General features: G+C 37.6%; 2 long non-coding RNA genes across 7 annotated transcripts in view; one reads left to right on the top strand and one right to left on the bottom strand.

The window, feature by feature from the left end:
• LOC106824804 (uncharacterized) overlaps positions 1 to 23,213 on the bottom strand; it is a 144,585-nt gene that overhangs the window by 5,491 nt on the left and 115,881 nt on the right. For 3 of the 4 annotated variants that reach the window (XR_006534799.2, XR_006534797.2, XR_006534798.2), the window contains 2 exons: positions 15,106 to 15,377; positions 10,470 to 10,661 (listed from right to left, as the gene is read on the bottom strand). This is a non-coding gene — a long non-coding RNA (uncharacterized lncRNA). The remainder of the gene's footprint in view (positions 1 to 10,469; positions 10,662 to 15,105; positions 15,378 to 23,213) is intronic. The other variant, XR_011493369.1, reaches the window with a different exon arrangement.
• Positions 2,638 to 15,090, top strand: LOC139039936 (uncharacterized). Of its 3 annotated transcripts, XR_011493372.1 has the most exons (4): positions 2,638 to 7,561; positions 9,972 to 10,077; positions 11,266 to 11,449; positions 11,776 to 15,090. It is a non-coding gene; the product is annotated as an uncharacterized lncRNA (long non-coding RNA). The 3 variants fall into 3 exon arrangements; XR_011493371.1 differs by lacking the exon at positions 11,266 to 11,449; XR_011493370.1 differs by having other exon boundaries at positions 11,266 to 15,090.

Below are 23,213 nucleotides of genomic sequence, written 5' to 3'. Positions count from 1 at the left end.
AACAATAAATGGCAAATGTTGCAAACATTTCCAGTATGAGAAAGACTGTCAATCTGTGTTATTGTTGACTTTCTTTTCAACCGGATCATCTTTGGCATCATTTTTATAGACTTTGCCTGTATAGCGGGAAAGCTACTGATGAAATTCTAAAAAGGAAATCATTTACTGCTCTCCTCCAGAGAATGTATTGATTTTTTTAAAGGGGAGCCATATTCTGCCACTTGAAATGTAATAGCTGTTTTCTCCAGGGTGTTTTTAAAGTTCAGAGTAAGATTCACTTGGAATCTTTTGTCTAATATCTGTAATTAGATTATGTGAGAATGTTTCTCCATCCTCATTTACCTAGTTCACTTGGCCTTTGATGAGCACATAGACCCAATTTCCCAAAATACCTAGAAAGAAAGAGAATGCAGTCTTTGAAATAGAATGTCTTTGTGCTAACTCCCCAAGTATTTCCTTTCAAATCAGTCGAGAAAACATTTACTGTTCATGATGTGCCTCGCATTATGACCAGTACAATAGAAGATTCTCTCTCGCTCCAAATTCATTCCACCTCCTCCAATCCTCTCTCCATGACTGATACCTACCCCTACACAATCACAGAAGCCAGAAATGCAGGACACACCCTTCACATGCTTTCACTGCTCCCTCTATCTTACTTGTGTTAAGGTAACTGATTGGCTGGCCATGCTTGTCCACTTTTCTTGATTAACACTGCGTTACCCTTACGCCTCCTTCCTCTCTCACTTGGATTAGTAAAATTACTCTTTTTTTGACTATAAAAACTTCAGACATACAGAAAATTATGGTGTAATGCAACAAACATCCATGCACTTCTCATCTTGTTATTAACAAATCTTAACATTTTTGCACATGCTTCAGACTTTGATAAACAATATAAATTCAGTCAAAATCCCCTTTAGTATCTCTCTTCATTTCCTTTCCCCTTCCTCCCTCCTTAATCAGAGATGAGAAGCCATGCAGTTGCTGCTCCTTCTTCCAATTTATGCTTTCAAAAATATTTATTGTTCATGCATGTATTTATAAACAGCATTTGATAGTCTATGTATTAAAATATGCACATACAATATCAAACCGTACACACCATTTTACACCATACCACTTGTATTTTTCTTTTATCTTTACATTTCTGCCAATATGTGTAGTTCTCATGTTCCCATTGTAATAGCAACTGTATTTAATTTAAAAAGCCTCAATGTATATGTTTCTCTTTTGATGGAATTTTAAGTTGTTTTTCTTTTCTTTTTTGCTGGTACAAATGATGCTACAGTGAACAATTTTCCCTGTATCTCCTTTGGTAGATAATGAGAATTTCTCTAGATTATATCCCTAAATGTGGAATGTATGATTATCAACATGTACATTTCCAGCTTGACCAAATTGTTCTCTGTCTTGGTAGAAATATGGTATATTCATATATATACAGAGAGAGAGAGGGAGAGAAGGAGAGAGATTTTAAGGAATTGGTTCGTGTGTGGGAATTGGCTAATCTGAAACCCATGGGGAAGCTGGCAGGCTGAAGACTCAGATAGCTTGAGACTGCAATCTTGAGTTCAAAGGCTAGAAACTCAGGCAGAATTTCTACGTTGCAATGTGGAGGCAGAATTCCTTCTTCCTCAGAAAACTCAGCCTTTGCTCTTAAACCTTCAGTTGATTGGATGAGGCCCACTCATGTAATGGAGGGTAATCTGCACTCAAAGTCTACTGATTTAAACCCTAATCACATCTAAAAAATACCTTCACGGCAACATTGAGACTGGTGTTTAACCAAACAACTGGGAACTAGAATCTAGCTAAGATAAGACATAAAATTAACCACTGCAATATTCTTTGCTGTTTTCTGTTGATTTGTTTGTTCTTTTTTAAAAAAATTTGTATAACTATTTAAAGGAAAAACAGAGTTCCTTATAGAAAGAGGATCATAACAGAATTCTTTTAGTTAAAACAAAAGACTGAATTTAATTATGACTTTCCTAAGGAGAATAATGTTAGGGACTTCATAATCTCTTATTCATTAAGCAAACAATTTAACCTAATTTATTGAAAAAGTGAACATGTTTGTTCTTCTCTAATGGGTTTAAGGGCACTCTTTAAATATTTTGAATACTAATCAAAGGATTACTATCATTTTATAAGTTTCAAATATTGTTTCTCAGTGTTTGGCTTTTGTTAACATTTGTTTATGGTGATTTCTCATTCAAATATTTTAAATTTTGATGTAGTCAAGTTTATCAGTATTTTCTTTCATGATTTGTACTTTTTATGTCTTGTTCAGAAAATCCTTTTGTCTTCCAACTTCATATAGGAATTATCCTATACTTTCTTACAAAAGTTTTAAAAGTATACTTTTCACATTTGGGTCTTTAATCCACCTAAACTTTATTATTTTGTGTATGTGTGAAATTGAGATAAAATTTTATATATATATACATATATATATATACACAAATATATATATGTATATATATTCATTTGTTATACATATATATATACACAAATATATATATATGTATATATATTCATTTGTTTTTTTAAAAATAACTTCATTTTTTAGAACAGTTTTAAAGATTGGCAGCTGAGCTAACATCTGTTGCCAATCTTCTTTTTTTTTTCTTCTTCTTCTTCTCCCCAAAGCCCCCCAGCACATAGTTGTATATTTTAGTTGTAAGTCCTTCTGGTTGTGCTACGTGGGATGCCGCCTCAGCATGGCCTGATGAGCAGTGCCATGTCCACGCCCAGGATCCGAACCAGTGAAACCCTGGCCGCAGAAGCAGAGCACATGAACTTAACCACTCAGCCACGGGGTGGGCCCCTAGAATAGTTATAGATGTGTAGAAATTGCTAATATGGCTACAGAGAGTTCCCATAAATATCTGATACCATTTCCTCTATGTTAACGTCGTACATTGGTAAGGTACATTTGTTACAATCAATGAACCAATATTGACACATGATTTAACTAAAGTTCATACTTCATCCAAGTTTTCTTACTCTTTACCTAATGTCCCTTATTTACAAATCATTTATAAAGTGAATGTTTTGCAAATATTCTCCCTCAGCCTGTGGCTTATCTTTTCCTTTTTCCTTTTCTCACCTCTGTGTCTTTACACCTGCTCATACCTGTATGTGGAATAGTGTCTGAGTTTGGGCTGTGATAACAGAATACCATAGACTGAGGGGCTTGAACAATAACTATTTCTCTCTCAGTTATGAAGGCTGGAAGTCTCATGACCAGGCTGCAGCGTGGTTGGGTTCTTTGCAAGTTCTCTTTCTGGTTTACAGTGGGCTGTTTTCTTGCTGTGCCTCACAGCACTGAGAAAGAGACAGCAATGAAACAAGGTCTCATATCTCTTCTTATAAGGGCACTGATCCTGTTCTTGTGGGCTACACCCTTATGACCTAATTACCTCCCAAAGGACCCATCTCCTAACACTACCACATTGAGGATAAGGATTCCATGAGTTCATTTTATGAATTTTGGAGGGGCCACAAACATGCAGTCCATAACAAAGGGCTTTGCTTCACAATTCTTACCTGAAATAATAGGGTTTGTGCTTAGATGTTGCTTTCTCCAGAAAGCCTTTCCAGGCCTCCCTAGATCATATCAGTTTCCCCTCCTTTCTGCCACTGTGACTATTCCTGCCAGGGCATCTATTGATCTGCAATGTTATCGGTTACTTACTTACTTCTCGTCTTCTCCACTTGATCTTCAGATCTTTGCAGGTGGGGACTGCACCTGGTCTTCCCTGTAGTTCTGGTGTTTACTATAGTGCCTGGCACATGACGGATGCTCACCAGATATTGGCTGAATGAATTGTTATATGAATGGTTCTTGCCCTGAGTAGACAAACATACTTCATCTAGATCAATCAAAGAACCATTGAACTTGAGCTTGTGTGATATTGACCATACAGGCAAAGGGATTTAGAAGAGGCTGAAGGTAAGTCTGAGGTTGGTATCAGCCTGGATATGAGGGAGATGAGCTTAAGTGAGAGGTTTTGGCAAATTTGTATATGTGTAATAACTGAGAACCTAGCTGAGGACAGCAACTTGAAAATAGAAAGGAAGGAGAGAAATATAGCAGCATTTGCAAATAAGAAACAGCTGGACTTAATGACAGATTTGTTTCAGTGAAAGAGAAAAAAGATAAAGATAATTAATAATAATGCTGGCATGTCTAGTGCTTGCCAAGATGCTATCAAACATAAACCTCTCACGTTGCTGGTGGGAACATAAATTGCTACCAACTCTCTACAAAATACTTGGGCAATATTTCTCAAAAGCCTTCACAATCTAACATCGTTTGCCCCACTTTTTCTGTTTCTAGGAATGCATCCCAACAAAATAATCAGAAATGGGAATAAATATTTATGAACAAATATGTGCATTATTTATGAGAGCAAGAAACTGGAAACCACCTAAAAATCCAGGGCTCCGAAAATGATTATGTAAATTATGATATATATTCGTGTGAAGAAATAGAATGTAATCATCAACAATTATATTTATAATGCTTGTTAATGATAATGAAAATACTTGTGAAATAGCATTAAGCAAGGAAGGTAGATTATAAAGTTATATTATCTCAATTATGTAGAGAAAAATGCTTAGTACAAGGCTGAAAGAAAACATGTCTAAAATATTAATGATGGTTGCTTCTGGGTAGAGAGAAGGGGTGATTTTCCTCCCTACTTCACTGAATCTGTCTGTAATTTCTGAATTTTTCACCTTAAGTATTAGTTTGATAACCAAGAGGGAATTTTAAAATCATTTTTATTAGCGTATTTTGGATGTAGAGACAGCTTTACACTTAAATCCAAATGTTCTCTCCTCCATAAAATCTCATGTCCTCTGAATTAAAAAATAATAACTCTCCTCTTATACTTTCATTCACATCTTAATTTGTATATTCAGCAATCTGTACGTTATACTCAAGGCTTGAATAGGCAACATAACACATATTCTCTGCCCTAAAACAACCCCCAATTTATGGGACAGGTAAGCATATAATTAACAGAGTGATTAAGAAAACACACGCAATACCCAGTGGCTGTATTTATACAGTGGCTTGGGACCACAGAGGAAGGAGTGAGTAGCTTTGCTTTCCTGAGGAGACAGCGTTTGAGTTGGCTTGTAAAAGTTCTCAATGGTGTTCACTCGTTGAAGATTAAACCATGGGAAGGTAGGGATTTGTAATCACTGGTAACAGGAGGTACAAAGGTCACAGTGGGTTTCTGTGTGGATAGAAGATAGAATATGACTGGGGAGAAATTAGTCTAGTAGGGTGGGGTAGGAGATTTATAGACTTGTCTGCCGTAACGTGGTGCTTGAGCTGTATAGTTGTGCACTGTGTTGGGGAACCATGGAAGGTTTCATTTAGTGGGGAACTGACATGATCACTTTCTTATTGTTTGTATCAGCTTTCCACTCAGCACCATCCACGGGCTGGCACAGAGCTTTTGGCGGATGTGGTGCTCCACAAATGGTGGTGGTAGAAGAAGATTCTGACTTTGATCATGGCCATGTCGTGTCTGAGGTGGGCAGAGATCTTCTGTAGGTATTTCAAATTGTGAACTGAAACACACCTGATAGTTTAGGGCAGGCTTTGTCAACATGTTTTCATTATTGGCCCCCAAGGAGGCTTTTTATGCAATTTTTACTTCTAATCATGGCCATGTAATTTGAATGCCACAGACATACTATATATTTGTCTATGAACTTTATGTTTATCTATGCTTTATACCTCTCTCCCTCAAGACCAATTTTTGTTCCCTTGCTGGTGATATAGTCTCCATTAAGAGGACATGAGTTAGAGCCTTTCTAAAAAAAATGTCTAACTGGGGTAAAATACACATAACGTGAAATTTGCCTCTTAACCATTTGTGAGTGAGCAGTTCAGTGGTGCTGAGTCCTTTTGCATTGTTGTGCACCCGTCTCCAGACTCTTTTCGTCTTGCAAAACTGAAACTCTGCATCTGGCAAACAAGTCCCCATTCCCCTCTCTCCCTTGCAACCCCCACTCTACCTTCTGTCTCCATGAATTTGAATACTACAGGTACCTCATATAAGTGGAATCATATAGTATTTGTCTCTTTGTGACTTTCTTATTTCATTTAGCTCAATGTCCTTAAGTTTCATATGTGTTGTAGCATATATCAGCCTTCCCTTCCTTTTTAAGGCTGAATAATATTTAATTGTATGTATATAACATATTTTGTTTATCCATTTATCTGTCATTGGACATTTGTTGCTTCCACCTTTTGGCTATTATAAATAATGCTGCTATGAAAATGGATGTGCAAATATCTCTTTGAGATCCTGATTTCAATTATTTTGGGTATATACTCAGAAGTAGAATTGCTAGATCATGTGATAACTCAATGTTTAATATTTGAGGAACCACCATACTGTTTTAAACAGTGGCTATGTCATTTTATATTCCCACCAACAGTGTACAAAGGTTCCGATTTCTCTACTTTCTTTCCAACATTTGTTATTTTCTGGGTTTTTATTTTTTGATTATATCCGTCTTATTGAGTGTGAGATGACATCTCATTGTGGTCTTGTTTGCATTTTCCTAATAATTAGTGTTTCATATTCTTGTTGGCCATTTGTGTATCTTCTTTAGAGAAATGTCTGTTCAAGTCCTTTGCCTATTTTTAAATCAGGTCATTTTTCTTGTTGTTGTTGAGTTGTAGTTCTTTATATATTCTGGATAGTAATTCCTTATTAGATATATGATTTGCAAATATTTTCTCTCATTCCATAGGTTATCTATTTACTCTGTTGATTGTGTCCTTCGATGGGCTTAGCCTTTTAAAATTCACTTGATGTTTAGATTTCCCATGGTCTTTGGCATTCTTTTCCTATTTCTTCTTCCTTTGATAACTAGGAGGTTGGAATATGGATGGTGGGCAAACATTGAGATCCAACCCGGTACTTGGGATTTGGGCCATGGTGCCTTGGAAAAGTCCTAGATACAGGATCTTATGGATTTCTGCATCATTCAGGGAAAGGTGGATAATGTCAGGTCATTCAACTCAAGCAGAGCATGATGGGAAGGGTGAATCACACCACTAAACAGAGAGATTTTGCAACAAAAAAGGAAAAGAGACATGAGAAGATTATAAGCAGAAGTACCTAGACCGAGAGCAGACATTCTCTTCTAAATACTCCTTTTTGTTAATGTCATTAACCCCATTTGTTAATATCACAGGCTATTAATTGTTAATATGACATCTTGTCTACATAATCAAGTTGTCAACCTGTCTATCTCAGTGGTGTTTTCTAGATGGACATCTAGCCGACTTACTTGAGGTTTCCTTTTCATTTGGGGACTTGGTCAGGAGCAACATTTGGAGGCGTGGTCTGTGGTAGACACAGCTCCAGTCAAAGTCTAGCCAGAAACTTAATACCTCTCAGGAAGTGAGGAGATCTTGACTTCACTCTCAATTTATGTATCAACCCATCACCTTGTATGAAGATTAAACTTCTTGCAATAGGAGGGTAAAAATCTCCTCTGTTATTCCTATGGGAGAGAGGTAATGCATTTAAAAATCTTTCTGATGCCAGGACCATAAGATTAATGCTGTAATCCAGTTTGTTATCTGTCTGCTATGTCTCCTTGTGTCTAGCATAAGCCAATATAGCTTCACTTCTCTAATTGAAATCAGTGTGCTGATGGAGTCTGTTCATGGAAATGAAAGGTGGCTGCCATAATCTGTTGGGAGTTGAATTAATCCTCTGGGAGTGAGGTCGACCTAATTACTCTGCTCAGAAATGCTGGGTTTGCTTTCACTTCTGCAGTATCCAGCCATGGGAAAAAGGCCAACACGCCATTTGGCTAATCTTTTCTTGAATCGCTTTTAACTCACCTAACATGTCATTGTGAGACCTTTTAACTGGAAAGTGCTATTTCTTATGTTTTTTACCTTTTTATTTAAAAGTATTTTTGTTTTAAATAGGCTGACTTGCTAGTCACATGTGAAACTATTTCTGCCCTATATTTTTCACACTCGGATGTTATTTATAGAAGCTCTGCCTTTGATACTCAAAAGTAATACTGCTCAGGGAGATTACTGGGAGAAACACATTTAAATCCTCTCCGAAATCATCTGGTTTTACCCAATTATTCCAACAACAACAAGAATAATTTGTTGAGTGCCTATCATGACTCAGGCATCATCCTAAACACATTGTAAGCCTTTTCTCATTTTGTATTCACAATAGTCAGAATGTGACATCAGCATCATGGTGGAGCAAGTTCCCTTTGTCTCTCCCCTCTAAGTTACAACTAAACAGACATCTATTAACCAAGAGAGGATTCTCTACATAGCACAACAGGATGCCTGAAAGATCCAGGCAGCTATACTCACAACAATCTCTTGAAGCAGATGCTGTTATATATATGTGTATATATATAGATGTATATATAAAATATATATATTTGAAGAAGCACTAAGAGTTTAAGAATTTGCCCAATGTCGCACAGCAAATAAGTCTCAGAACCAAGGTTGAAACTGAGGCAGTCAAACTCTAGAACTAGGTTGCCTCATAAAATAGAAGATGCTCAGTTAAATTTGAATTTCAGATAAGCAATGAAAAGATTTTTAGTTTATAGATGTCCCACAGAGTGCAGGGGACATTCAAATACTAAAAAAATTATTTGTTGTTTTTCTGTAATTCAAATTTAACTGAGTGTACCGTGTGGGTTGTTATGTTTGTTTTGTTGTTGCTAAAGCTGGTAGCCCCATTTAGATCTCATGTTCTGGAGCCCTCTGCTATACTGCTACTGCAGCTGCTTGGTGAGGGCTTGGAGCCTGGAAGGAAAAATTTATTACTTAGAGTCCCACAGCTGATTACTGGCAGAGCCAGCTCCTCTCATCCCCACCCCACCCCTAGAGAGAATTAGTGCCTTTCTTCTCTCTTCGTTTTAGATCCCAGGTTATGATGCTTAGTTGAATGCTACTTTTACAGTATCAAAAAACAAGGACTTTGAAGTCTTTTTCAGGAGGAGGTATTCATTTGCACTTATCCATGCTGAATCTCAGTAGCTATTGCTGGCATACATTTGGAACACCACGGGCCTAACACCTGAAGGGGAGGAACATTCATCATTCAACAAATGTAGTATTCACATATTCATATATATGGATACATTTATTATTTTTTGTGATCCTTTGAAGTGTTAAATGTTTTGCTGAAATATTTAAGTAGTGAGGATGACATCACAACTAGCATAGAGTATCGAACACAGAATGTTGCTTAATAAAAACTTTGGCTTCATCTAATTCTTTTCTCTATTCATGTGCTTTACCTTATAATGATTAAGACACCTGCATTCTGCTCCTAGCTGGGCCATTAGGATTTTTGAGACCTTGGGCAAGCTTCTCCCTGTATCTTAATTCTATCCTCTATAAAGTGAAAAATGGGATTGGGTGTTTCTTTCCTAATGTTGCTTTTGTCCTTGATATTCTGTGGTTCCAGGACTTGGCAAAGATCTGGCTCAGGTGTTTTATTGTTGATTTTTGTAACTAGCATTGTAGTGGCATTCTAGGATCTGTTTTTGTTTCATTCATGTGTAGGTCAACCCTTTAGTTATGCATTCAGTCCTGGGTTGGCTGCTTACACCAGACAGTTGGGCCAATTTGTCTTCTATGTGGACATAAGAATGGTGTCTATAATTCTATCTCTCCCACAGAATTCAGCATAATTCTGAATAATAAAAGGCAAATAAAATCTTTCTTATTGATTGGTTGATTGATTATTTAATAGCCTGTGGGCACCAACCAGTTGAAGGTCTAGCACAATCAGGCCGAAACCCAGTTTTCTTTCCATGGTCTTCTGTCACCACTCAACATAGTGTCCCAGCCGCAGAAAATGACTTTCTTGTACTAAATATGTTTGCATTTTCTTGTCTTTGTTCTTTTGCCTGTACTGTTCGATTTGTAGAACTCTCTTTCCTGGTCAGCAATGGAAACAGACACCTTACCGTGCTCTCTACATTCCAGGCACTGTTGTACGTTAACTCATCCAGTTATCTCAGCAACCCAACAAGGTAGGTGATATCCTCATCCCTATTTTATAGAAGAGGAAACTCAGGTATAGAGAAATTAAGCAACTTTTCTAAAATTGTGTGGTAAGTAAATGGTAGCACCAGTATTCCAAACCAGGTGATGTAGGTCTGAATGCCATTCTCTTAGCCATTACACCAGACTACCTCAGTAAAATGTATTTCTACCTATCTGTGGTAGGCTTAAAAATGACCCAAGGATGTCCACATCATAGTCTCCAGAGCTTGTGAATATGACACCTCACATGGCAAAAAGGACTTTTCTGATGTAATTTAGCTAAGGATGTTGAGATAGGGAGAGTGTCCTGGATGATCCAAGGGAGTCCAATGTAATCACATAGTAGGCAGGAGGGTCAGAGTTAAAGAAAGAGATGTACCTTGGAATCAGAGGTGAGAGAGATTTGTAGATGCTATGCTGCTGGGTTTCAAGATGGAAGGAGGAGTCACGGCGGAAGAATGCAGGCAGCCTCTCAAAGCTGAAAACAGCAAGGAAACAGCTTCTCCTTTAGAGCCTCCAAAAGGAATGCAGCTCTGCTGACCCCCCAATTTTAGACTTCTGACATCCAGAACTACGCAAAAATAAATTTGCATTGTTTTGAGTGACAGTTTTTGCTGGCAATTTGTTACGGCAGACATACAAGCTGATATACCATCCTATAAGACCAACTGAAATGATTCTCCTACTGTGAGGCTTTCCCTGAATCTGCAGGTAGACTTGGCTGCCCCTCCTCTGTGCTCTGTAGCATGTGGCCCTTCATAGCCTTTATTTATTCTACTTACTGGTTTATGTGTCAGTCTTAAGCACATTGATGAGTTGTTAATCGTTGATTCCTCAGCTCTTCCCCTGCTACCTGGTATATAACATAATTCAACAATTATTCATTGACTGACTGGCTAGTCAAATAGCCCAGAGAGTTTGGATCGAGGTCCAAGGATCACAAGGAGAGCAACTCAGAAACTCTGTAGCATAGAGGACAAAAGCTTTGGAACAGACAGACCTGGGTCACTAATAAGCTGTACGATATTGAGAAACTGTCCTGACTCCTCTGAGTCTTAGTTTCCATTTGGGCCTACAATATCCACTTTACATGGTAGTTATAAAAATTAAGAAAAATATGGAAGCACGTGTCAGGCCAGTTGTTTCATTAATTACCTTATCTTCTTCTGTGTAAGGGAATAATCAATTCAGAGCCTTGGTGTGTTGTCACATTGGACACTTTCCTCCACTACTGTGTCAGCTCAGACCCATAGCACCAGAATGGTACCAGGTACTTAAGAGGTTCTCGTTGAAAGGTGAATGCATGGTGGAGAAAGAAGCAATCACTGCTCTTAGAAAGTGTCTCCTGTGAGTGGCTAGGTATGGTTTGACTTTTTCTTCACTTTGGCTTCTTTGGGGAACAAGGGCCAAGTCATGATTTAAAGCCTTAGGGTAATGCTGCCTTTGGAAAAATAAAAATTAGGCTTGCCACAAGACTGTTTAGGCAGCGAGATTTGTTTCTGTTTGTGGAGTAAGCTAGAAAATGCTAGTGTCATTTCTGGGATCATGGTTCTGGTGGCTCCAACAGTCTTCAGGAATATCTATGGGTCAAAGGTGTGGCAGGCCTGGTGGTTCTGGACTCTTGCTACTGCCCTCCCTAATCTCTCCTCCAATGCTGATACTTGTGTCTTTACTTATTTCTTTAGAAATGAGGGAAGCTAGACTCAATGTGTAGACAAGGGTTGCCTGTCATTGCTCTGTACGCTTAACAGTCTACCTGGGGAGAACAGAGATACCAAGGGACAATGAGGACAAGAGGAAGCAAAATCTCCTTCAGAACAAGAAGAAGGTATATGTTGGTGAGAAAGGAGAAACAACAAAGGGGAAGAAGAAGCCAAAAGGCTGGAGTTTCCTTTTGAATGAACCTGTGAAGCTGTTGATGCTGTTTTTTTCTGTTCCTCCTAGGTGTCTACACTTTTACCTCTGCCTGCCTGGTACACACACCCCAGTTGCCTCACCAGAATAATTCCTACTTATCAGCTCAGGACTTGCCTTCCCTAATCACAACACTGGGTTTAGGAGGCCCTCCTACACTGGATTCAGGAGTCCCTCCATAGTATTCCCTTGTGACCCCACGCTACCTCACCTCACTGATTCATAATTTAGAGCAGTTCGTATGCACCCTTATCATCTCCAGGGAGCCATGAGAGCTTAGAGAGAAGACTGTATGCACCTTCAGTCTTCAATGACCATATGCTCTAATTCTAACACACCTGGCAGAACAAATCACTTGGAGATTTCTGTCAACACCACCAATATATGTAGTTTGAAATCATTACTTAGCATAGATTATGGGATTCACTGATGGAGAGCTAATGTACCAGATCTTGAATGGAATAGAATATCAATACCAATCTATAAACATTTATTTGTTGGAATAGACCATCCATTCATTTATTCATAGACCAACTCATTCTTTCAATAAATATTTATTAAGCACCCATAGTTTATGACTCATTTTGTTCATTCATTTGTTCATTCATTCAACACACATTTACTGAGTGCCTGTTAAATGTAAAAATGTGGATGTACTGGTGAAGGTAATAGGAATGTTTTTCCTATGGGAATCTTATAGGATAATGGAGGAAACAGACAATACAAATGTAAACACAAAAATATAAAATTTTGGTTGCAATAAAGTGCTTTGGAGAAAAATTTAAAAGCACAGTAATATAGAGTAAAAATGAAAGGGTGGTCAGAGAAGGCCCTTTAGAGGAAGTGACAATTAAGTCAAGTGTTCTGCCAGACACTCAACTCAGGAGGAACTGAGAATATGCATAGAGGTCTACAGTGGGATACTTCCTGCTAAGGACACTTACAGAAAATAGAACGTGGATCAAGAACAGAGACTGGATTACCAACTCTAATAGGCACACTGGGAAAGGTTTCCCAGAGGTAGAGATGTTTCAACTGACTCCTGGAGAATGAGAAGCATTTTTGTAACCTTCCAGGCAAAGAGATTAACATCTGGTCTTAATGTCTCTCCCCACCTTCTGCATTTCTACCCTCCAGTTCATGCTGCAAGAAGGCTCTTTCTGAACCTCATGTCTGAATATATAAATCCCCTAATTAATAACTTAGTGTCCCATCCTCTATGCAGGAGATAAACACTAAACAACTTAGCATGGCATATTTCACAAGCTGGTCTCAGTGTCAGCAACTGTCCCCTCCTTGCCCTCAACCTCATCATTCTTTAGCAAGGGTTTCTCAGCTGGGCTCCTTCACACATTGATGGTTATCCCAAAGTATTCCCTCTGCTTTGGCAAGCTCCAACTTCCAGGCTTCTACTTCAAGGTCCAGATCAACTGTCACCTGGGTGACACCTGCCTTCATCACTCCCCTCAACCCACTCCATACCTAGAGAGAGCTGTTCCTTCCTTTCTTTAGTCCTTTCATAGCATCTTGATCCTAGCTCTATTTTAGAAGTTATCTCACTAGACTATAATTATATTTGGGTTTATCTCCCTTACTAGATTGTGTGCTTCCTAAAGGCAAGAATTTTGTCTTAGTAATCTTTGTACTCCCTGGCCTAGAAAGCACAGTGATTACATTATAGGTGAACAATCAATGGTTTCTTATTGAATGAATGAATGGAGAGAAGGGAAATGACTTACTGGGTGAATTTTTATTAAATACAGGCTTAAAGAATATAGGCTGGCATGAGGAACAGAAGGAAATTAATAAAGACAAAAGAGACTATATTTAACTCTATGAAGAATGTACAAGAAAGTAGGAAACATTGGTTCCAAATTGCCAATTTTCTGAAGCCACACAAGTCACTAAGGCAAAATAGAATCAAGTATTAATCATGTACATCCATGGATAAATCTGGGAACTAGCTAGAGCAGACTTATCTAATAGTTATATAGTGAGAGCCATGTGTATAATTTTGAATTTTCTAGTAGCCACATTAAAAAGGTAAAAAGAAATGGATGAGATTAATTTTAATTATATATTTTACTTAGTTCAATATATCCAAAATATTAACATTTCAACATGTAATCAATATAAAAATATCAATGAGATATTTTAGTTCCTGGTTTTTGCAGTGAGTCATTACAATCTGGTGTGTATTTTACAAATGCAGCACATCTTAATTTAGATGGGCCACCTTTCAAGTGAAGGATAGCCACTTGCGGCTAGTGGTTATCACACTGGAAAGCTAAGAGCTAGAGTATTTGGGTATTTCCAAAATATAGAATATTTCTTCTTTTTTAATAAATTATTATTTGCCTGCTCATTGTCATTGCATGAGCAGGGAAAAAAAATGAATATTTAGTTAAATAGAGGGCTTAATTATCACTTTACACAGTTGCATCAAGATGGCTTACACGTGCAATCCAATGTGTTTGGAACTTGTTTTGCAGCAGGTGGAATTGGGAAAATTAGGAAGAAAATGGAAAGAAGAAATTAAAATTCTTATTCACAGACGTTCTTGAAAAGAGTATAAATTTTTAAGCCCTTCCCCAAAAGTTACCAAGAATGATCATACCTACTGTTTGACTTAGAATTTCACTTCAGGAATCAACCATCAGGAAATATTTGGAAATGCAGACTGAGATTTAGGCATCAAGATTTTCACTGCCATTTTGTTACACAAATTAATATATGGAAATAACTCAAAGTCCAGCATTGTTGAAGCGGTAAATTACGGCACAAACTTGTAACGAAATATTGTGTTGCAACTAAAATTTATGCTTAGGAAGATTTTTGATGATGTGGAAAATTGCCTATGATATAATGTTAAACAAGAAGCACAGGAAATAAAATCACATATTCAATATTAAACAAGCTGTATGAAAGGTGAAATGAAAGACTGGAAGGAACTATGGTGAAGTGATAATGGTATCTCAGAATAGTGGAATTATGAGTGACTCATTTTCTTCTTTCTATTTTGATGAATTTTACAATTTTTCTCACAATGAGTGTATACTGGGTCCATAAACAAGCAAACAGAAACATGGAAAATACTTTACCTTGTTCACTTTCCCACAGCCACCATAGCTCCCACGAGGAACACTTCCCCTCACACTCTCCTCCCTCCACACGCAGAAGATAGATCTCCCTCTATGGCTTTGGGAAAGAATGGAGAGGAGAGTGGCTTGAGAGAGGGGCTAGCCCTGAAGGCAGCGGAGTGATGGGACAGCTCACCAGATGAGAAGACAGGAGACCAGCCTTCTTGTCTTGGATTTGTAATGCTGACTGGGAAAGTCTCCTCATCACCCTGGGTCCCAGTTCCTCATCTGGTCTGTAAAAGGTGATAGAGATCATTGGGATGAATTCTCTCAGCCCCTTCTGATTCTCTGTCATGAGCCCTCTGATAAAAACTTGACCTTGCACTTTTTCTTCCCTCCCCACAACACATCTTATCAGTTCTAGCTTCTTTGATTCTACCATGACCTCCTCCCTTCCCTAAATGATTACGCAAAATGAATATCTGCAAAATAGCTCCAGAATGGGACCTTGTCTTGTTCTGTATTATGCATCATTCTGTAGTGTCTTTTTTGGGAGACAGGTTTTGCCTTTACATTATAGGCTTAATGTCTCCATTTTCTCTATGCAAATTAAATCCAAACCAATGATTTGACAAACTAAACTCTGAGATTTTCAGAGCATTATAGCTGTATTACCTAAAATGGTACCTGTGATGTGGTAGGTTCTTCATATACCTTTATTGATCAGAACTGTTCTTAGCTTGATAAATCCCAACCAACAATTGAACTTCTGGTCTCTCCTAAAAATTGAGGGATGTAAGACTGTCAAACCTCTATGCCACCACAGTATTATCAGCTTCCGGAGATTTGTTCAGTGTACTTCTTTTATTAAATTACTTACTCATATTCGCTCATCCACCAAATATTTTGGGGTATTGTGCCAGTCATTACTTTTTGCCACCCATCAATTAGCAGCAGACTACAGAAGAACTTTTGGGCTTAGAACATTTGGGATTCAAAGTCAAGTTCCACCTCTTACTAGTTGCATGAACTTGAGCAAGTTACTCTCTCTCAGACTCAGTTCCCTTTTCTATAAAGTGGGGATAACACTACCTGTGTCACTGGGCTAATATGAATGTTCCATAAAATCATTTATGTAAATCACTAACCAAGTTCCTGGGATGAACTTGATTTTATTGTTTTTTAAAGTAGCTATACTGAAGGTATATGGAGACTGTAAAACAATTTTCACAAATGTTACCTCTTGTAGTGCTTGCATCTCAGTGGTGAGAAGACGTATTATTTTCAGCTTTTCCAGCTGGGGAATTGCATGAATGGTCTAGGAAGCAGATGTTTGGGGGCATGGGGACCAACAGAACATTGGTGTCATGAAACGTACTCTTCATGCAATGATAAGGTGTGTGGCTATTAGTGAGGTGTGTCGTGGGGGTTACAGGTGCAGAGGCCTACTGTAAAGTGAAATTTCAAAAGCAGTAGTACTCTACTATGGCCTGGTAAGGGAGGGAACTAACATTTGGACATTTGCTTTGTGCTGTAGCCTTCATTATTACCACCATAATCCTTGACTACTAAACACACGTGCAAATAAGGAAACGTGAGTTCAGAGATGTTTATTTGTACAAGACTCTCCAGCTCCCAAGTGGCAGTATGGGCCTTAACTTCAGGTTTGTGTAGCTGAGAAACTCATAGTTTAAATGTTAAAGCAGAAAATCTGAAATTGTTAGGCATGGATATTATAATAAACACAGATAACAACTTCTGAACGCTATCTGCCAGGAAATTTCTAAGACTTTTATACTTATTAACTCATTTAATCCTCATTAAACTCTGTAAGATACATAATATTATATTTCTTATGTTACAGATGAGGAAACTAAGGTGAAAGATATTACCGTACTTGCCCAACATCACAAAACAAAGAAACGGTAGTGATGAGATTCAAATACAAGCGCTGTGGTTTTAGGATCCTCCAACCTAATCCTAATAGAATATTATTATAAGTCAAGCCTCAAATAGGGGTTAAGACTTATGACCTTTATAATCTATACGTAAACCCTAACTTAAAGAATCTATAAGTTGAAAGGTAATGGTGTGCTACAATTTTCCAGGTTTAATCAGAATGGGGAATTGGAAAATTTGCATTTGCAGGGCAACAGGGAAAATGGGTCAGCTATGAAACTATGGCTTTGATTTGAGCATCCATGTTTTCATCAGCCTTTGTCTTCATCTGATTTTTATATTTTCTGTGGAAAAAATAGTCGTAGTTGCTGGCTGCTGCCTACTTGGCTGTGCATTTGGAAGATCTAAAATACAAACGTTTATCTCCATCTGATGAAGGTCTTGGTCAGCAAGTCGTGGGCAATTCATCTTGTTGATACCCTCCCCTAATTTCACTTGTTCAGGTCACTATCTCACTTCTTAAAATTGCCTTGCTTTTTTTCTTCTTTCCATTTTGATTTGTGATGCTTGGTGAAAGGCAGTTTTAGAGAGGAAGAAGAACCATAGATTTGTGAATTTTTGAATGGATGAGTAAACAAGGTTACCATTTTTGGTCATATAAGTTGAGTACTGCACAACTACAGAAGACACCATTTGGATTGTCAGTGGTGTGAATAACATTCCTTAGAGTGGTACAATGTATGTTCATGTACCTATAAGACTATTGATGTGTATGTGGTTAGGGTGGCATTCATGTATGAACATGTCTGTATGTGAATATGTGACTAATGTGTCTAGGAATTCATGATTGTGCATGGGTGAATTGGTGTGTTTATGTGTGTTTGTGTCTGAGTATGAGTTTTGATGGCATCCTTGCCCATCTTCCTCTACTTTGTATGTAGGATGTCTGCCACAGACTGGCTTGATAAGCAGTGTGTAGGTTTGCACCCAGGATGCAAATTGGCGAACCCCAGGCTGCTGAAGCGGAACACGCGAACTTAACCACCGTGCCATCGGGCCTGCCCCTATAATTTTCTTGTATGTAAGAGAACAGCTATAAAATGAAATCATCAAATTTGATGAACAAGTATTCTTAATTCATGACAAGTCATAAAAATATAGAATACTATGTTTCTGCTTTTCTTCTGTATTAATATACTATTAATTCAGTTCATTCATTCTTCAATAAACATTTATTGAGCAGAGACATTCTTCCAGGCATTGTGGTAGATGTTTGGAATACCCACACTCTCTTCAAAGTAGTTACAGACTATAGGAGACACGTGTGTAAACAGACATTAAAACAAAACACATGGTGAGATGAATTTGTGACTTTAATAGACTCACATTCTAATTGGGAGAAGAGGCTAACACAGTGTAGAAATTCTAATGGGATAAATACTACTTTTGACATGTTTGTGGGGAACAGCTAATTCCATCTGGGTTTGACAGTCCAGAAGTCTTTGTGGAAAAGATAACGTTTTATTGTGTTTTGTTTTATTGAGGTGTGATTTACAGCTAATGAAATTTATCCATTGTAAGCGTATAACTCAATGATATTTTGTAAATTTCTTGAGGAGTACAACCATGACCACAATCTAGTTTTAGAATATTTCCATGTCCCTAGAAAGTTCCCTGGTGCCCTACAGGCAACCTCCACTCCACCCTCAAGTCACACACTCATCAGATTTGTATTTTACGGGCATTTCATAGAAATAGAATCGGACAAAATATGATTTTTTTGTATATACCTTGCTTCTTTTATTTAGCACAATATTTTTGAGGTACATCCATGTTGTAGAATAGTTTGTTACTTTTTCCTTCTGAACAATGTCCCATTGTATGGTTATACCACATTTTGTTTATTTATTCACTAGTGGATGGACATCTGGATCGCTTTCAGTTTGGGACTATTATGATAATACTGCTGTGAGAATTTGTGTACAAGTCTTCAGGAGGACATAATCTTTTACTCCCGTTGGGTAGATACCTAAGCGTTCGAAGGAGTAGAATTGCTGAATCAGTTGGTAATTTTGTAACAGCTTTATGGAGCGGTAATTCACATACCATAAAATTCACCCTTTTAAAGTCTATAATAAAACACATTTTACATTTAGCTTTTAAAGAAACTGCCAAATTGTTTTGCAAAGAAGTGGTCCCATTTTACATTCCCACTAATAATATATGAGAGTTTCAATTTCTCCTCTTCCTTGTCAACACTTGGTATTGTCAGCTTTGATTATGGCCATTCTAGTAGATATGCAGGAGTATTTTCCTTGTGGTTTAATTTGCAGTCCCTGTTGACTGATGACCTTTAGCCTCTTTCCATGTGCTCACTGTCCATTTGTATGACATCTTAAGTGAAGTATCTAGTATATGTTCATATATTTCACCCTTTGAAAAATTGCAATGTTTGTCTAACTATTTTTGAATTGTAAGAGTTTTTATATATTTCTATATAAAGTATATGTACTTTATCAGATTTATTATTTTCAAATATATATGCGTAACTTAGTGACATTAAAAAACCTGTTTGGTATTAACTGGTAAAGCTAAATTCATATGTATTATCTCATATGATCTAGCAATTCTACCTCTAGTTATATATACAACCGAAGTGTGTACACATATGGACTAAAAGACAGGGGAAAGTATGTTTGTGGCTGAACTATTTGTGTTAGATCCAAAATGGAAACAATGCAAATGTCCATCATCAGTAGGGTAGACAAACGCATTTTGATATGTTCATAAAATTGAACTACACAGCGATGGATTGCACGCATCATAGTGGAAACAATAAATGGATAAATCTTACAAGAGAACGCTGAATACAAATGTCCAGATACAGGAGATATAAACTATATCATTCAATTTATATAAATTTCAAAGGCTGTCAAAACTGATATATGGTATTAGAAGTCATATCATTGTTATATTTGGGGAGCAAGAATGAATAGTGATTCAGAGTGCATGAGAAAGGGGCTTCTGAATTGCTGGCAGTATTCTATTATTTTTTACCCAAGTAATGATTATACAAGTGTGTCAATTTGTGAAAATTCACTTTATTTCACGTTTATGATTTGTCGACTTTTTCTATACAGGTTATACTTCAATAAAAAGATTTTAGGGGAAAAAAAGGAACATGGACTCTGGTACTAGGTGGATATAAATCCTAGATCTATCGCTCCCTAGCTGTAGGAACTTGACTTAGTTACTTACCTACTTTATGCTCCAATTTCTTCATTTGTAAAAGGATAATAATAATAGCGCCTATTTCCTAAGTTGTTGTGAGAATTACATTACTCAGTTAAAGCATTTAAAAGAGTATGTGCTCAATAAATATTGGCTATTGTTTGTTGTTATTATGCTCTGGATATTTTTTCTCTCCCTTTATTTTTAATACTGTCTCCATTATATCCCACCCCTAGAACCCATTTTTTCTCTAGGATTCCATCCCAATACTCCAGTCATCTCATTCTGCATACTGTCCTGGATCATGTCATCCTCTTTCATGTTTCCCCACCACCGTTTCTCAATCCTTCTCAGACATGTCCAAATACCCGATGACATCTCTTCTGGCAACCCAAAGTCAATCAACTGAACTCAACACTTTCCTTTGAAACCTGCCTTTTCCTTTTCTGTTCTCTATTCTTCTCTCAGTTGATTGCCAGTCCCATACAAGAGCAATGATACTGAAGTCAAACAGATCTGTGGTCTAACCCTGGTTTTTACTTATGCTAACTGTGAGACCTTATGAAACAATTAATCCCTATACACTTCTGTTTCTTCTCCTTTAATACAAGAAAGATAATATAACCTACCTAGGTTTGGTTGAGAGCATAAAATGCTATCATGCTTGATATTGAGTTGTGGTCTGGAACGTGATAGATATTCAATAAATGCTAGCTACTGTTATTTTTATTATTATGCTGATGGTTTATTTATCTCTATTAGTATAATTAAATCACGTTTATTTCTTTGAATATGTCACTTTTCTCTATTCTACCACCACTAGTAGGCTCCAGTTTAGGTCCTCATCATTTTTTAATAACTACAAATGTCTCCTTTCTTTTCCAAACTTGAACATTCAATTTCATCATCTATGCTACCTCAAATTGGTGTATCTAAAACCAAATCATGCCACCTACCAGTTTAAGACCCATTGATATTTCCCTCTTGTTTTTTGGATTGGATCCAAGCTTCTGAAAGTGAATTGCATATGATAGCAAATGATGGAGTCATCTTTCCTGAAGAGGATGTACCATATTGACTTGATTCAGGGGCTTGGACCATAAGAACTCATCAGCTCTCTTTTAGACTTGGGAGTCTTGGTGTAGAGAAACACTTCCTTTTTTGCAAAGGAGGTCAGGGAAAGGGCAATACAGTATTTTCCACTAATGAAATAACAGTTACAAAGGGAGATCAAGTCCCTTGAGGAGCTTGACTCTTATTTTTAGCTCAGCTCAAAGGGCTCTAGCCTATTTTAGCCAGCCCTGGGACTTCCCACAGCAATCTGAGAGATGGATGTCCTGGCTGCAAATGTGCTCAGATATTCCAAGTGAAAGAAAGCTTGTGTTTTAGAGTAGAGAGATGATACTCATCACCAGACCATGGGAGATACATTTTGACTAAGAAGAATTTGGCATTTTTTGGGAGCCATTGGCCATAAGCAGTTCTGTGACACAGTAAACAAAAGCTTGTATTTGATAGTCAAAGGCCTGGGTTCCAATTCTGCCCCTATCAGGTATTAGTTGTTGAACATTGAGGACAAGAGTTAATCTCTCTGAGTCAGTTTCCTCATTTGTGAAATAGGAATGATGATTCCCATCTCAAAGTGCTATTGTGAGAATTAAATGAGATAAAGCACATAAGATGCCTGTCACATAACAGGTGCTCAGAACATGGAGGTCCTTTCTCCAGGTGGTTAGTGGGTTCTGGTGTTGGCTTTCACTGGCTGCATTACTGCAACATTACCTTGGGCACACTGTTTAGCAAGAAGGGACATGAGATCAAAGTTGGTCCACCCTCTAGACAAGGGCAATTAAAAGTGTCCCAGGCTAGCAGCTCAGGGCCATGAATCTATTTCTTCCGGCATCTATTCCTGCTCCGATTAAGCAATTTGTTCCAGTCCTTGTAAAAGGGTCCCTGCCTCTCCACATCTGGGTCCTGTTACTCATTTGAAAGGCCGTAGAGAGCACACTAGAAGGAGCAGAGTGTTAAATGGCCTCAGATATAGAATTGTGAACACTGAGTCCTGTTTATCATTAAGTCTAAATTTATACTGTGGGACAGATTCTCTGCTTCTGGACCTCATTTGAGTTGAATCTTGCTCATTAACCCAGATTTGTTTACTTGTATTTCATTCAATAAATTCTTCTGTCCTATGCTACCCTACAGCAATCTGTAATAGTTGTTTACTATAACATTTTTCCAAAGATAAAATGAATAGAAAATTAAAAAACATACATTTTGAAACCAGATATCTGGTTTTGAATATCAAAACTGTTTTAGTTTTGAATACTTAAAGTTTTAAAAATACTATTTGGTAAAAAATAAAATAAATGAATCAAACAATAAATTTGGAAAACCATTTGCAACATATTTGACAGAGAAATAATTAATGCCGTATATGAAGATCTCTTGCAAGCTAATTAAAGGAAGATAATCAGCCAACGGTATAATAGATAAAAGACATGAACTAGCAATTATAAAAAGAAAATAAAAATAGCAAATGAACCTATGAAAGATTGAGAAGACTCACTGATGTAACCACGGACCCACTAGGACCAGTTCAACTGACCAGTATTATCAACAGTGTAATTAAGAGTTGTTGTTCAGGAACTGAGAGTTGACCCCTTGTCCAGTTCAGGCCAATTGAGACCACCAACCCATCAACTGGGCCTGTGAGAATGCCTGATAGGTGACCCTTTTGATGTTGAGGGGCTGAAAACGTCACCCTCATCACGCTAACACCTCCATTTTGTGAACATGCATCCTATGAAGAGCCGTGCTGCTTGACGATGCTTGCACAGATCATCAATTACTTCACTTCTCCCTACCTCCAGTCATCTATTCCCACACTTCAGAACACCCTGCCCTTTTATCCTGTAAATTTTGCCCCAAACCTTGGATTGGAGACACATGTTTGTGAGCTTTGCCTCCTGTCTCCTTGCTGGTCAACCTCACAATAA

Source organism: Equus asinus, chromosome 12 (genome assembly GCF_041296235.1).
Source record: "Equus asinus isolate D_3611 breed Donkey chromosome 12, EquAss-T2T_v2, whole genome shotgun sequence".
Lineage (NCBI taxonomy): Eukaryota > Metazoa > Chordata > Mammalia > Perissodactyla > Equidae > Equus > Equus asinus.
This window is presented reverse-complemented; position numbering and strand designations above follow the sequence as displayed.